We start from the raw sequence: 8,551 nt of genomic DNA on the forward strand, positions 1-8,551 counted from the left end.
TGTACGAACATGTTCCAGACACGAGTCAGCCTTGGAATAATGATGACTCGTGTCTGGAACATGTTCGTACAGCACAACGACATCAACGAAATAAAGTCAGATGACCAAATAAAGTTCCTGGCCCACAGATGGCTTCAACTTCACCCTGTTCCTTATCTGTGTATTTCATAACAATAAAAAGGCTTTCAAATGGACGTAACAGCTTTCAGCTTGTAAATAAAGTTGTGAACCTTAACCTAACCTTGTGTAAAGAGAGAGAGAGAGAGAGAGAGAGAGAGAGAGAGAGAGAGGGGGGGGGGGAAGAGAGTTATGATAAGATATAAACACTTGAGAAGCAGTGGGTCAACACATGTGTCCATTGAATAAGACAGTAAAAAAAAGGGAAAGATAAAAGGTAAGTGGGAATAACGAGTAGAGATAAAAACACACATAAGTGGGAATAACGTCATGTTGGACCTCTACTCTGAGTGGTTATATAGGTACTCAAGAGTCAATTGGAAAAGTAGCACTAAGTAGGTAAGTAGGGAGAGTAGAATCAAGAAGGAACCAGCAAAGGGGCCCCTCGCTCACAAATCGGGTTGATGGGACTTTTATGAGACTAAAATTATTACAAATTAGTGTGTCCTACTAAGGAAGAAATATGTTATTGTACTATGTGATCAGAAGTTACTTCTTGATATACGCTAATTTAGGTCTGCATAACAAAAATTAAACCCACTTCAGTAATAATACCATCAATGGTGGGGAGGGCAGGATTGATGTCTGTGAAGGGTTGCTACTTTCAAATAATTCTGCGCTGTATGACCCTTGTAGGTTTAGCGCTTCTTTATAATAATAATTTCAAACAATTAAGTTATCCTCCACTTCTCTGGATCAAACATAATTCCCCTGGACTCCCCGATGGCTATATGATTCCTACGATTCACCTTGGATAAAATAATATAACGTAAATAAATGTATTACAGAGACATATTTTCTGAATATTTAAGAGAAATTAGGAATACAAAGGCGATACCTAATTTAGAGACACCCGACGAGTGAGACTATCCTATTTTTAGTCAGATGGCAAGGCATAATAGGCAGTATATATTAAACAAGGAAACCAGTATAAATAAGTCAGAGTATTTGACTTCATTAGGTCAGCTTGGGTTAAATCTCCATAGCTTTCGAATTATGTAAGATAAACTAAGATACATCTATGCGCCCTCAGAACTATGGAAATTTATATTAATATGTGAACTCATTTGTAAGTAATAGTAGTAGTAATAATAATATTTATTTCTACAAGTACATGTAGAAGGTATACAATCTTCGCTGGTAAGTATATCAGCGAAGATTGTATACCTTCTACATGTACTTGTCGCTTGTTATGCAGAGCATTTCGGGAATATTAGATCAATTTTGTCCCAGGATGCTACCCACACTGGTCTACTAACACCCAGGTACCTATTTTACTGCTAGGTGAACATGGACAGCAGGTGTCTTGTCTTAAGGATACAGTGCCCCGTGGCTAAAGTTCTCGCTTCACATGGCGAGGGTAGAAACATTGGGCATGTTTCTTTACACTGGTTGTCTATGTTCACCCATCAGTAAAATGGATACCTGGGTGTTAGTGGACTGGTGTGGGTCGCATCATGGGACAAAACTGACCTAATTTGCCCGAAATGCTCTGCATAACAAGCGACTTTCTATATAGCAGTGTCATTGATGTGTTAGGTCTGTATACCTTGTACATGTACTTGTAGAAATAAAGATATTATATTATTATTATTAATGTTTCCAGCTTTACCGGGAATCGATCCCCGGACCTACAATGTGTGAGAAGAATGTGCTACCAATCGAGTTAAACTTTTCTGAAACCTGACAAGTTGTACAAGAATGGTATTACCTGGAGTTTACCTGGGGGGATGTTGCATCGTCTGCCGAGTCTTTTGCTTTCGTTGTGAGTGATTTTCGTGTGCAAGTTCGGTACTAGTCCCTCTAGGATTTTCCAGGTGTATATAATCATGTATTTCTCCCTCCTGCGTTCCAGGGAATACAGGTTCAGGAACTTCAAGCGTTTCCAGTAATTGAGGTGTTTTATCTCCGTTATGCGCGCCGTGAAGGTTCTCTGTACATTTTCTAGGTCAGCAATTTCACCTGCCTTGAAAGGTGCTGTTAGTGTGCAGCAATATTCCAGCCTAGATAGAACAAGCGACCTGAAGAGTGTCATCATGGGCTTGGCATCCCTAGTTTTGAAGGTTCTCATTATCCATCCTGTCATTTTTCTAGCAAATGCGATTGATACAATGTTATGGTCTTTGAAGGTGAGTTCCTCCGACATGATCACTCCCAGGTCTTTGACATTGGTGTTTCGCTCTATTTTGTGGCCGGAATTTGTTTTGTACTCTGATGAAGTTTTAATTTCCTCATGTTTACCATATCGGAGTAATTGAAATTTCTCATCGTTGAACTTCATATTGTTTTCTGTAGCCCACTGAAAGATTTGGCTGATGTCCGCCTGGAGCATTGCAGTGTCTGCAATGGAAGACACTGTCATGCAGATTCGGGTGTCATCTGCAAAGGAAGACACGGTGCTGTGGCTGACATCCATGTCTATGTCAGAAATGAGGATGAGAAACAAGATGGGAGCGAGTACTGTGCCTTGTGGAACAGAGCTTTTCACCGTAGCCGCCTCAGACTTTACTCTGTTGACTACTACTCTTTGTGTTCTGTTTGTGAGGAAATTATAGATCCATCTACCAACTTTTCCTGTTATTCCTTTGGCACGCATTTTGTGAGCTTTTACGCCATGGTCACACTTGTCGAAGGCTTTTGCAAAGTCTGTATATATTACATCTGCATTCTTTTTGTCTTCTAGTGCATCTAGGACCTTGTCGTAGTGATCCAGTAATTGGGACAGACAATGGTATTGTATACCATTCTTGTACAACTTGTCAGACACTGCAACATCATGGAATCTTGATTCTGAGGACATGTACATAACCTTCTTCACGGCTACGACAATTACTACTACAACTAACCCATCTCTTTGGGTATGATCTACTCCCACTGGGGAGTCCCTTCTACCAGTGACTATACCCTCGTCTGCTACATGTCCCTTTCCATCTGACGTATATAAGCACCAGCGTCCTTGCCTGTGCTCCAGTAGATAATTAAAATGGTTGTAACTGACCATAATTTTTAAAGGGGTGGACCGGTAAGCCAGCGGAAGGCCTCGGTCAGATGACCAAAAGCTCCAAAGGCGGGTCATCATCTGACTACAGATGACCAAAAGCTCCAAAGGCGGGTCATCATCTGACTAAGACCCGTGTCAGGAAACAGGACAAGTGTTTCCTGACAAACCTTACCTAACCTAACATAACCTGTGCTCCAGATTCTCCACGATTATGGTGCTCTTCACACTAACTTCAAGGCTGAGGGACTGATTACCTCATCTTTTGTATACAGTTCTACTGTCTTCAAATTATGTCCTAGAATTTGTACTGATAAAGCCACTGGATGGTGAAACGTCTACAATAAAGATACCCAGATGTTGCACATGTGTCTTTTTTTTTCATTTTCTGAGACCATTAAAGTGTCCCAGCTGGGACTGACATACAGCTGTGGGCAGAAAGGTAATATCTGTAAATAATTTCGCCCGTTTCCTCATTGGTACCTCCTCTTTGAACACGTAACGTTTCGTTCTGTCTAATTTGATAAACCTTGAAATAAAGCGAAACTTTAAAAGTTAATTAAGGTCACTAAGGCTATTCATAGACTATACACTATCAATGTACTGGCTCAATGCAGACATGTATGGGTACAGGACTACATTTTGCTCAAATCGACTTCATAAAGTTCTGCCCTGAGCGAAACGTTGCCTCAATGCAAAGACTGTTCTGTATATCTGTATACCTCTACCTACACTACCGATCAAGGTTAATATAAGGACTTTGCCTGACTGTTTTGTGTTATCCTAGGTTCTTTACGCATATGCTGCTGTGTATGATAATCTATATAATTGTGCATACCTGAATGAACTTACTGAGTTATCCCTAAAATAGGGCAGAGAGAGAGAGAGAGAGAGAGAGAGAGAGAGAGAGAGAGAGAGAGAGAGAGAGAGAGAGAGAGAGAGAGAGAGAGAGAGAGAGAGAGAGAGAGAGAGAGAGAGACAGACAGACAGACAGACAGACAGACAGACAGACAGACAGACAGACAGACAGAGAGAAAGAGACAGACAGAGAGACAGAGAGAGACAGAGAGAGAGAGAGACAGAGATACAGAGAGACAGAGAGAGAGAGAGAGAGAGAGAGAGAGAGAGAGAGAGAGAGAGAGAGAGAGAGAGAGAGAGAGAGAGAGAGAGAGAGAGAGAGACAGACAGACAGAGACAGAGACAGAGAGACAGAGACAGAGACAGAGACAGAGATACAGAGAGACAGAGAGACAGAGAGAGAGACAGAGAGAGAGACAGAGAATGTTAAACTAAATGTTTAGTTTATAAGCTGGAACACAGGATCTATGTCAACCATGGTTATAATCTGCAAGGATTGTTCATGTTTACCAGTATAAATATTTAACAAGGTTATATAAACCATAACACAGCATATATACACTGAGAGATGTATATATCTCAGTGTATACAATAAGATCACAGTAAACAGGTGATATTACAATATGCAAAATAACCACACTGAAAAAATAGTGGAATTCCTTGATAATGTGATAGCGCTTAGAATAGCACAATGTTTTCACTGTGGTTATTTTGCATTTCAGTGTTTATATATTGAGTTTACATGACTCACGAAATCGTAATGACACGATTGCAAACAAACCATACCACGGGTGGGGATAGAACCCGCGGTCAGCGAGTCTCAAAACTCCAGACCGTCGCGTTAGCCACTAGACCAGCTAGCAACAATAAGATTCATCCAACTAGGTATATTTCTACACCATAGGAAGGTTAGCACAGGCACCACTGTGACCACAAATGCAAGTTTTTACAGACGAATCTCCAGCTAGCCTGGCAGTGACGAACTCTAGCTCAAGTCCCCTCAATGCCGTCAACATTGGTCCAGTGGCTAACGCGACGGTCTGGAGTTTTGAGACTCTCTGACCGCGAGTTCTATCCCCACCCGTGGTATGGTTTATATTGAGTTTGCTTTAACCCCTGGTAAAAATGGCATGTGATACCGAGAGATTGTTGAAAAAAGGCAAAATTGCAACTTTTATCCCTTTGTTAGGGATTACCAACAGATCCCTGGCAGTCTTCAAGCTGGCACTGGACAAGCACCTAAAGTCAGTTCCTGATCAGCCGGGCTGTGGCTCGTACGTTGGTTTGCGTGCAGCCAGCAGCAACAGCCTGGTTGATCAGGCTCTGATCCACCAGGAGGCCTGGTCACAGACCGGGCCGCGGGGGCGTTGACCCCCGGAACTCTCTCCAGGTAAACTCCAGGTAATATTGAATGCTAGTTTGCAGATGAATCGCAGCTTCCAGTTCCCTCAGAGGAGATGCTGTATGACCTCTAAGGGTTCAGCGCTCCCTTTGATGTTATCCTGATCCGAGGAAGTGAAGCTATCCTCCTCTTCCTCGAATCAAATCTGATTATCCCCCCCATTTCCCAGGCACTGCTTAATTCTTAGGCGTCTAGCTTTACATAAGAACATAAGAAAGAAGGAACACTGCAGCAGGCCTACTGGCCCATGCGAGGCAGGTCCAAGTCTCCTACCGGCTTAAGCCAATGCCCCAACCTAATCAGGGCAGGCCACATTCACTTAAGGAAGGAACACGACAACTGACCTAGTAGCACAAGCTAGTCAGGTCCAACTCACACCCACTCATGTATTTATCCAACCTATTTTTAAAACTACACAACATTTTAGCCTCAATAACTGTACTGGGGAGTTTGTTCCACTCATCCACAACTCTATTACCAAACCAGTACTTTCCTATATCCTTCCTGAATCTGAATTTTTCCAACTTAAAACCATTGCTGCGAGTCCTGTCTAGGCTAGATATTTTCAGCACGTTATTTACATCCCCTTTATTTATTCCTGTTTTCCATTTATACACCTCGATCATATTCCTCCTAATTCTACGCCTTTCTAGAGAGTAATTCTATGCCTTTCTAGAGAGTAATTCTATGCCTTTCTAGAGAGTAATTCTATGCCTTTCTAGAGAGTAATTCTATGCCTTTCTAGAGAGTAATTCTATGCCTTTCTAGAGAGTAATTCTATGCCTTTCTAGAGAGTAATTCTATGCCTTTCTAGAGAGTAATTCTATGCCTTTCTAGAGAGTAATTCTATGCCTTTCTAGAGAGTAATTCTATGCCTTTCTAGAGAATAATTCTACGCCTTTCTAGAGAGTAATTCTACGTCTTTCTAGAGAGTAATTCTATGCCTTTCTAGAGAGTAATTCTACGTCTTTCTAGAGAGTAATTCTACGCCTTTCTAGAGAATAATTCTACGCCTTTCTAGAGAGTAATTCTACGTCTTTCTAGAGAGTAATTCTATGCCTTTCTAGAGAGTAATTCTACGTCTTTCTAGAGAGTAATTCTACGCCTTTCTAGAGAATAATTCTACGCCTTTCTAGAGAGTAATTCTACGCCTTTCTAGAGAGTAATTCTATGCCTTTCTAGAGAGTAATTCTATGCCTTTCTAGAGAGTAATTCTACGCCTTTCTAGAGAGTAATTCTACGTCTTTCTAGAGAGTAATTCTACGCCTTTCTAGAGAGTAATTCTATGCCTTTCTAGAGAGTAATTCTATGCCTTTCTAGAGAGTAATTCTATGCCTTTCTAGAGAATAATTCTACGCCTTTCTAGAGAGTAATTCTACGTCTTTCTAGAGAGTCCTTTATGCCTTCAGAGAGTAATTATGCCTTCTAGAGAATAATTCTACGCCTTCTAGAGAGTAATTCTACGTCTTCTAGAGTAATTCTATGCCTTTCTAGAGAGTAATTCTATGCCTTTCTAGAGAATAATTCTACGCCTTTCTAGAGAGTAATTCTACGTCTTTCTAGAGAGTAATTCTATGCCTTTCTAGAGAGTAATTCTATGCCTTTCTAGAGAATAATTCTACGCCTTTCTAGAGAGTAATTCTACGTCTTTCTAGAGAGTAATTCTATGCCTTTCTAGAGAGTAATTCTACGTCTTTCTAGAGAGTAATTCTATGCCTTTCTAGAGAGTAATTCTATGCCTTTCTAGAGAATAATCTCACGCCTTCTAGAGAGTAATTCTACGCCTTCTAGAGAGTAATTCTACTTCCTTCTAGGAGAATAATTCTACGCCTTCTAGAGAGTAATTCTACGCCTTCTAGAGAGTAATTCTACGCCTTCTAGAGTAATTCTACGCCTCTCTAGAGAGTAATCTACGCCTTCTGAGAGTAATTCTACGCCTTCTTCTGAGAGTAATTCCCTACGCCTTCTAGAGAGTAATTTCTTACGCCTTCTAGAGAGTAATTTCCCACGCCTTCTAGAGAGTAACTTACGCCTTTCTAGAGAGTAATTCTACGCCTTTCTAGAGAGTAATTCTACGCCTTTCTAGAGAGTAATTCTACGCCTTTCTAGAGAGTAATTCTACGCCTTTCTAGAGAGTAATTCTACGCTTTCTAGAGGAGTAATTCTACGCCTTTCTAGAGAGTAATTCTACGCCTTTCTAGAGAGTAATTCTAAGCCTTTCTAGAGAGTAATTCTAAGCCTTTCTAGAGAGTAATATCTACGCCTTTCTAGAGAGTAATTCTACGCCTTTCTAGAGATTCTACGCCTTTCTAGAGAGTAATTCTACGCCTTTCTAGAGAGTAATTCTATGCCTTTCTAGAGAGTAATTCTATGCCTTTCTAGAGAGTAATTCTACGCCTTTCTAGAGAGTAATTCTACGCCTTTCTAGAGAATAATTCTACGCCTTTCTAGAGAGTAATTCTACGCCTTTCTAGAGAGTAATTCTACGCCTTTCTAGAGAGTAATTCTACGCCTTTCTAGAGAGTAATTCTACGCCTTTCTAGAGAGTAATTCTACGCCTTTCTAGAGAGTAATTCTACGCCTTTCTAGAGAGTAATTCTACGCCTTTCTAGAGAGTAATTCTACGCCTTTCTAGAGAGTAATTCTACGCCTTTCTAGAGAGTAATTCTACGCCTTTCTAGAGAGTAATTCTACGCCTTTCTAGAGAGTAATTCTACGCCTTTCTAGAGAGTAATTCTACGCCTTTCTAGAGAGTAATTCTACGCCTTTCTAGAGAGTAATTCTACGCCTTTCTAGAGAGTAATTCTACGCCTTTCTAGAGAGTACGCCTTTCTAGAGAGTAATTCTACGCCTTTCTAGAGAGTAATTCTACGCCTTTCTAGAGAGTAATTCTACGCCTTTCTAGAGAGTAATTCTATGCCTTTCTAGAGAGTAATTCTATGCCTTTCTAGAGAGTAATTCTACGCCTTTCTAGAGAGTAATTCTACGCCTTTCTAGAGAGTAATAATTTCTACGCCTTTCTAGAGAGTAATTCTACGCCTTTCTAGAGAGTAATTCTACGCAGAGAGTTTCTACGAGAATAATTCTACGCCTTTCTAGAGAGTAATTCTACGCCT

At 40.7% G+C, this 8,551-nt stretch overlaps 1 protein-coding gene across 2 annotated transcripts in view; it reads right to left on the bottom strand.

Annotated features, from left to right (window-relative positions):
* The window catches only part of Drat (Death resistor Adh domain containing target), a 63,415-nt gene that overhangs the window by 19,998 nt on the left and 34,866 nt on the right, over positions 1 to 8,551 (bottom strand). The gene's annotated exons all lie outside the window — the stretch shown is intronic.

The sequence above is a fragment of the Cherax quadricarinatus genome, chromosome 75, assembly GCF_038502225.1.
Source record: "Cherax quadricarinatus isolate ZL_2023a chromosome 75, ASM3850222v1, whole genome shotgun sequence".
Classification (NCBI taxonomy): Eukaryota; Metazoa; Arthropoda; class Malacostraca; order Decapoda; family Parastacidae; genus Cherax; species Cherax quadricarinatus.